Consider the following 8,059-nt stretch of genomic DNA (forward strand, 5'->3'; position numbering starts at 1 on the left):
CCTGGCACCGTCCCTACGGCGAAGCTTGGTGGTGGCAACATCACATCTGTAGGAAACCTGGCACCGTCCCTACGGCGAAGACAGGTGGTGGCAGCATCACGTCTGTAGGAAACCTGGCACCGTCACTACGGCGAAGCTTGGTGTTCTCCAGACGTGATGCTGCCACCACCAAGCTTCACCGTAGGGACGGTGCCAGGTTTCCTACAGATGTGATGCTTGGCATTCAGGCCAAATAGTTCAATCTTGGTTTCATCAGACCAGAGAATCTTGTTTCTCACGGTCTGAGTGTCCTTAGGTGCCTTTTGGCAAACTCAGGCTGTCATGTGTCTTACTGAGGAGTAGCTTCTGTCTGGCCACTCTACCATAAAGGCCTGATTGGTGGAGTGCGGCAGAGATGGTTGTCCTTCTGGAAGGTTCTCTCATCTCCACAGAGGAACTCTGGAGCTCTGTCAGTGACCATCTGGTTCTTGGTCACCTCCCCTGGCCAAGGCCCTTTTCCCCCGATTGCTCAGTTTGGCCAGGCAGCCAGATATAGGAAGAGTCTTGGTGGTTCCAAACTTCTACCATTTAAGAAACGATGGAGGCCACTGTGTTCTTGGGGTACTTCAATGCTGCAGAATTTGTGGGTACCCTTTCCCCAGATCTGTGCCTCGACACAATCCTGTCTCAGAGCTCTACGGACAATTCCTTTGACCTCATGGCTTGGTTTTTTGCTCTGACCTTATAGACAGGTGTCTTTCCAAATCATGTCCAATCTATTTAATTTACCACAGGTGAACTTCCAATCAACTTGTAGACAGATCTTTAGGATGATCAATTTCAAGTCTCATAGCAAATTGTCTGAATACTTCTGTAAATAAGGTGTTTCTGTTTTTTTGTAAGGTGTCTAAAAACTTGTATTCACTATGTCACTATGGGGTCTTGATGTCACTATGGGGTCTTGATGTCACTATGGGGTCTTGATGTCACTATGGGGTCTTGATGTCACTATGGGGTCTTGATGTCACTATGGGGTCTTGATGTCACTATGGGGTCTTGATGTCACTATGGGGTCTTGATGTCACTATGGGGTCTTGTGATGTCACTATGGGGTCTTGTGTTTAGATTGAGGAAGAAATCATGTTGGCAGGCTTTTATCGGGCTTTAATGTAACAGAATGTGGATGAAGTCAAGGGGTGTGAACACTTTCCAAATCTTTTTGTTTCAGTGATGTAGTCTCCTCATAGTCTGATCCCAGAGAGGAGATTAGAGAGGTGACTAGTCATTAGTAACGAGGATGAATGCATGATAAACAGTCTCTGGAACAGAGAACGGGCTTCATGCAAATTACAATAAGTCATAGGGCTGGTAGTCATAATACATTAGACACAACTGAAATTGGGTTTTATTTTCTGCGTCCTTATCTTCCTGGTGAACTTGAAACTCATCGTCCAGCCGTATACCAAGGCTTTCAATGGATGTTCCCCCAGACCTTGTGGATCAGTCAGTCATCCCCCTCTCATCCTACCCCCAGACCTTGTGGATCAGTCAGTCATCCCCCTCTCTCATCTTACCCCAGACCTTGTGGATCAGTCAACCCCTCTCTCTCATCTTACCCCAGACCTTGTGGATCAGTCAGTCATCCCCTCTCATCTTACCCCAGACCTTGTGGATCAGTCGGTCATCCCCCTCTCATCTTACCCCAGACCTTGTGGATCAGTCGGTCATCCCCCTCTCATCTTACCCCCAGACCTTGTGGATCAGTCGGTCATCCCCCTCTCTCATCTTACCCCCAGACCTTGTGGATCAGTCGGTCATCCCCCTCTCTCTCATCTTACCCCCAGACCTTGTGGATCAGTCGGTCATCCCCCTCTCTCTCATCTTACCCCCAGACCTTGTGGATCAGTCGGTCATCCCCCTCTCTCTCATCTTACCCCAGACCTTGTGGATCAGTCGGTCATCCCCTCTCTCTCATCTTACCCCCAGACCTTGTGGATCAGTCGGTCATCTCTCATCTTACCCCCAGACCTTGTGGATCAGTCGGTCATCCCCCTCTCATCCTGTTTGTTTCTTCCTGTGTGTCCCCGTCCCCTCTCTCCCTCCAGAGTGCTGACTTCTCGTCAGGTGTGTTCAGTGTGTGTGTGTCCTATGGGCAGAGGGGCTGCCATGGTCATTGAGACCCTGAACCTCTGCTTCCACCTGGCCTGTTTTCAGGTGAGAGTCTGGTCTGGACCTCCATTCACCTGGTTGGAGGAGAGGTCCTCTACTAAACCTGTCAGCACATCACCTTTCACAGCATGAGCTAATGGGCACTGTAGCAGACTGACTGACTGGCTTCACCTGGGCTCTGTAGCAGACTGACTGACTGGCTTCACCTGGGCACTGTAGCAGACTGACTGACTGGCTTCACCTGGGCTCTGTAGCAGACTGACTGACTGGCTTCACCTGGGCACTGTAGCAGACTGACTCGCTTCACCTGGGCACTGTAGCAGACTGACTGACTGGCTTCACCTGGGCACTGTAGCAGACTGACTGACTGGCTTCACCTGGGCACTGTAGCAGACTGACTGACTGGCTTCACCTGGGCACTGTAGCAGACTGACTGACTGGCTTCACCTGGTAGGGCTGGTAATGCTAACTCTCTCCCCACACGGTGGTAGGGCTGGTAATGCTAACTCTCTCTCCCCACACGGTGGTAGGGCTGGTAATGCTAACTCTCTCCCCCACACGGTGGTAGGGCTGAGTAATGCTAACTCTCTCCCCACACGGTGGTAGGGCTGGTAATGGTAACTCTTTCTCCCCACACGGTGGTAGGGCTGGTAATGCTAACTCTCTCTCTCCACACGGTGGTAGGGCTGGTAATGCTAACTCTCTCTCTCCACACGGTGGTAGGGCTGGTAATGCTAACTCTCTCTCCCCACACGGTGGTAGGGCTGGTAATGCTAACTCTCTCTCTCACACGGTGGTAGGGCTGGTAATGCTAACTCTCTCTCACACGGTGGTAGGGCTGGTAATGCTAACTCTCTCCTCACACGGTGGTAGGGCTGGTAATGCTAACTCTCTCTCCCCACGGTGGTAGGGCTGGTAATGCTAACTCTCCACACGGTGGTAGGGCTGGTAATGCTAACTCTCTCTCCACACGGTGGTAGGGGCTGGTAATGCTAACTCTCTCTCCACACGGTGGTAGGGCTGGTAATGCTAACTCTCTCTCACACGGTGGTAGGGCTGGTAATGCTAACTCTCCTCTCCACGGTGGTAGGGCTGGTAATGCTAACTCTCCCCTCCACGGTGGTAGGGCTGGTAATGCTAACTCTCCTCTCCACGGTGGTAGGGCTGGTAATGCTAACTCTCGCCCACGGTGGTAGGGCTGGTAATCACTGGTTGAATGATGCTAATCAGTGTTTTAGTTGATTCTCCTGATTCACAGTCCATCTTCTCCTCTCCCTCAGTGTGTGGACTGCAGGTGCCGACTTGGAGGGTCAGAGGTCAGAGCCCAGATCAGAATCAGCAACGGGAAGCCTTACTGTGACCCCTGCTACATCCGACTCAAGTGTAAGTCATTTCTACAGAACATAAAGGAGTCCGATAAGAATCTCCCTCCTCCCAATGTATCCAAGTCATTTTACTCTGCTGGCCCGTTCTACTGGTCCACCTGCTCGGTCCCTGCACCTCATTTTACTCTGCTGGCCCGTTCTACTGGTCCACCTGCTCTGTCGGTCGTTGCACCTCATTTTACCCTGCTGGCCCGTTCTACTGGTCCACCTGCTCGGTCCCTGCACCTCATTTTACTCTGCTGGCCCGTTCTACTGGTCCACCTGCTCGGTCCCTGCACCTCATTTTACTCTGCTGGCCCGTTCTACTGGTCCACCTGCTCTCACTGCACCTCATTTTACTCTGCTGGCCCGTTCTATTGGTCCACCTGCTCTCACTGCACCTCATTTTACTCTGCTGGCCCGTTCTACTGGTCCACCTGCTCGGTCCCTGCACCTCATTTTACTCTGCTGGCCCGTTCTACTGGTCCACCTGCTCTCACTGCACCTCATTTTACTCTGCTGGCCCGTTCTACTGGTCCACCTGCTCTCACTGCACCTCATTTTACTCTGCTGGCCCGTTCTACTGGTCCACCTGCTCTCACTGCACCTCATTTTACTCTGCTGGCCCGTTCTACTGATCCACCTGCTCGGTCCCTGCACCTCATTTTACTCTGCTGGCCCGTTCTACTGGTCCACCTGCTCGGTCCCTGCACCTCATTTTACTCTGCTGGCCCGTTCTACTGGTCCACCTCTGTCGGTCGTTGCACCTCATTTTACTCTGCTGGCCCGTTCTACTGGTCCACCTGCTCTCACTGCACCTCATTTTACTCTGCTGGCCCGTTCTACTGGTCCACCTGCTCGGTCCCTGCACCTCATTTTACTCTGCTGGCCCGTTCTACTGGTCCACCTGCTCTCACTGCACCTCATTTTACTCTGCTGGCCCGTTCTACTGGTCCACCTGCTCTCACTGCACCTCATTTTACTCTGCTGGCCCGTTCTACTGGTCCACCTGCTCGGTCCCTGCACCTCATTTTACTCTGCTGGCCCGTTCTACTGGTCCACCTCTGTCGGTCGTTGCACCTCATTTTACTCTGCTGGCCCGTTCTATTGGTGCACCTGCTTTCACTGCACTTCATTTTACTCTGCTGGCCCGTTCTACTGGTCCACCTGCTCGGTCCCTGCACCTCATTTTACTCTGCTGGCCCGTTCTACTGGTCCACCTGCTCTCACTGCACCTCATTTTACTCTGCTGGCCCGTTCTACTGGTCCACCTGCTCTCACTGCACCTCATTTTACTCTGCTGGCCCGTTCTATTGGTCCACCTGCTCTCACTGCACCTCATTTTACTCTGCTGGCCCGTTCTACTGGTCCACCTGCTCTCACTGCACCTCATTTTACTCTGCTGGCCCGTTCTACTGGTCCACCTGCTCGGTCCCTGCACCTCATTTTACTCTGCTGGCCCGTTCTACTGGTCCACCTCTGTCGGTCGTTGCACCTCATTTTACTCTGCTGGCCCGTTCTATTGGTCCACCTGCTTTCACTGCACTTCATTTTACTCTGCTGGCCCGTTCTATTGGTCCACCTGCTCGGTCCCTGCAACTTTTTAATGAGAACATACCTGACATGAATATGGTGAATGTCTATTTAGAGAAGGTGGGACTGCCATTTTGGAAGTACTGTCCAAGGTCTCTGTAATTAGATGTGTCATTACTACATCAGATGTTTTATTAGATCAGACATAATCAGATGTCCTCTTATCAACCTTTCAGCCCACCTTGCCACCTCCCTGTGACCAGAATGCATTGCAGCAGATTGAGGAAGAGACGACGACGACGACATCAACCTCAAACACGACGATGGAGATCTTGACACTGACCTCGTGTTGACCTTGTATTTAGAGCTGGGTTGACCTTTCTTTTAGGGAACAATGTACCGATTTATACTATTGGCTGTGACTCAAATGGCTTCCTATTCCCTACATAGTGCACTACTACCCATAGGGCTCTGGTCAAAAGTAGTGCACTATGTAGGGAATAGGGGGCAGTTTGGGACATGTCTCAAAGATGCAGTTTTGGCGTTCTTCCTAGTTCATTAACTACTGTACTTGTCCGTAGCTTTTAATATGCAATCGATGGCTATCCACAACAATAAGCTGGACACGTGTAGTTAAGAGCTATAGGGAGTTTTAAATCACAATTGTACTTGGGATTTGTTTTTTCTTGTTGATGAAGTAAATTGATAAATGAGGCCCTAATAAATGAATCTAATAAATGAGAGTGTTGTATTGGAGATACTTCTCTATTGTTTTTTTCTTTGTCGACAAATTTCTACCTTAAAAAACAAGAAGTTAAAATGTTATTCTTTTGTTTGTTGAAATATGTGAAGATTTATTTATTTATTTTTTTTTCATTTTTTGAGATGTCTAAAATATTAGTAGCTCAAACGGGTGTTTAGAAAAAGGACTTCTCACATGTTGATGGTCACTGAAACTCTGCGGTTGGTTTTACTAACTTTTTCTAACACGTGGACCCTGGAAGCAGGGAGGCTTCATGTATGACTCACTGATGTATAAAGGGGCCTCGTTTAAAAGGAATTTACCCTCTAAACTGTTTAATGTTTGTAAATAAAAAACATCAGCATTTAATCTGTGTCTAAATACAGACAGTGACTATCAGACAGCCAAGTGGTTAGAGTGTAGAGGAGGTAGGTAACCTAGTGGTTAGAGGGTAGAGGAGGTAGGTAACCTAGTGGTTAGAGGGTAGAGGAGGTAGGTAACCTAGTGGTTAGAGGGTAGAGGAGGTAGGTAGCCTAGTGGTTAGAGTGTAGAGGAGGCAGGTAGCCTAGTGGTTAGAGGGTAGAGGAGGCAGGTAGTCTAGTGGTTAGAGGGTAGAGGAGGCATGTAGTCTAGTGGTTAGAGGGTAGAGGAGGTAGGTAGCCTAGTGGTTAGAGTGTAGACGAGGCATGTAGTCTAGTGGTTAGAGGGTAGAGGAGGCGGGTAGCCTAGTGGTTAGAGGAGGCGGGTAGCCTAGTGGTTAGAGGAGGCGGGTAGCCTAGTGGTTAGAGGAGGCGGGTAGCCTAGTGGTTAGAGGAGGCGGGTAGCCTAGTGGTTAGAGGAGGCGGGTAGCCTAGTGGTTAGAGGAGGCGGGTAGCCTAGTGGTTAGAGGAGGGGGGTAGCCTAGTGGTTAGAGGAGGCGGGTAGCCTAGTGGTTAGAGGAGGCGGGTAGCCTAGTGGTTAGAGGAGGCGGGTAGCCTAGTGGTTAGAGGAGGCGGGTAGCCTAGTGGTTAGAGGAGGCGGGTAGCCTAGTGGAGGCGGGTAGCCTAGTGGAGGCGGGTAGCCTAGTGGAGGCGGGTAGCCTAGAGGGGCGGGTAGCCTAGAGGGGCGGGTAGCCTAGAGGGGCGGGTAGCCTAGAGGGGCGGGTAGCCTAGTGGTTAGAGGGGGCGGGTAGCCTAGTGGTTAGAGGGGCGGGTAGCCTAGTGGTTAGAGGGGGGGGTAGCCTAGTGGTTAGAGGAGGCGGGTAGCCTAGTGGTTAGAGGAGGCGGGTAGCCTAGAGGGGGCGGGTAGCCTAGAGGGGCGGGTAGCCTAGAGGGGGCAGGTAGCCTAGTGGTTAGAGGGGGCAGGTAGCCTAGTGGTTAGAGTGTAGAGGTGGGTTAACTGTCAGGGACAGAACAACCGGGTTAGACCCCGTCTGGTCTATAGTAGTGGACCGCTACCCCGTCTGGTCTATAGTAGTGGACCGCTACCCCGTCTGGTCTGGTCTATAGTAGTGGACCGCTACCCCGTCTGGTCTATAGTAGTGGACCGCTACCCCGTCTGGTCTATAGTAGTGGACCGCTACCCCGTCTGGTCTGTAGTAGTGGACCGCTACCCCGTCTGGTCTGGTCTATAGTAGTGGACCGCTACCCCGTCTGGTCTGGTCTATAGTAGTGGACCGCTACCCCGTCTGGTCTGGTCTATAGTAGTGGACCGCTACCCCGTCTGGTCTGGTCTATAGTAGTGGACCGCTACCCCGTCTGGTCTGGTCTATAGTAGTGGACCGCTACCCCGTCTGGTCTATAGTAGTGGACCGCTACCCCGTCTGGTCTATAGTAGTGGACCGCTACCCCGTCTGGTCTATAGTAGTGGACCGCTACCCCGTCTGGTCTGGTCTATAGTAGTGGACCGCTACCCCGTCTGGTCTGTAGTAGTGGACCGCTACCCCGTCTGGTCTGTAGTAGTGGACCGCTACCCCGTCTGGTCTGGTCTATAGTAGTGGACCGCTACCCCGTCTGGTCTGGTCTATAGTAGTGGACCGCTACCCCTGGTCTGGTCTGGGTCTATAGTAGTGGACCGCTACCCCGTCTGGTCTGGTCTATAGTAGTGGACCGCTACCCCGTCTGGTCTGGTCTATAGTAGTGGACCGCTACCCCGTCTGGTCTGGTCTATAGTAGTGGACCGCTACCCCGTCTGGTCTGGTCTATAGTAGTGGACCGCTACCCCGTCTGGTCTGGTCTATAGTAGTGGACCGCTACCCCGGTCTATAGTAGTGGACCGCTACCCCGTCTGGTCT

The 8,059-nt window shown here is 51.8% G+C and overlaps 1 pseudogene; it reads left to right on the plus strand.

Annotated features, from left to right (window-relative positions):
• The window catches only part of LOC135569062 (LIM domain only protein 7-like), a 46,842-nt pseudogene extending 41,041 nt beyond the window's left edge, over positions 1 to 5,801 (plus strand).
• Positions 5,802 to 8,059: the final 2,258 nt, after the last annotated feature.

Source organism: Oncorhynchus nerka, unplaced genomic scaffold (assembly GCF_034236695.1).
Source record: "Oncorhynchus nerka isolate Pitt River unplaced genomic scaffold, Oner_Uvic_2.0 unplaced_scaffold_1226, whole genome shotgun sequence".
NCBI lineage: Eukaryota > Metazoa > Chordata > Actinopteri > Salmoniformes > Salmonidae > Oncorhynchus > Oncorhynchus nerka.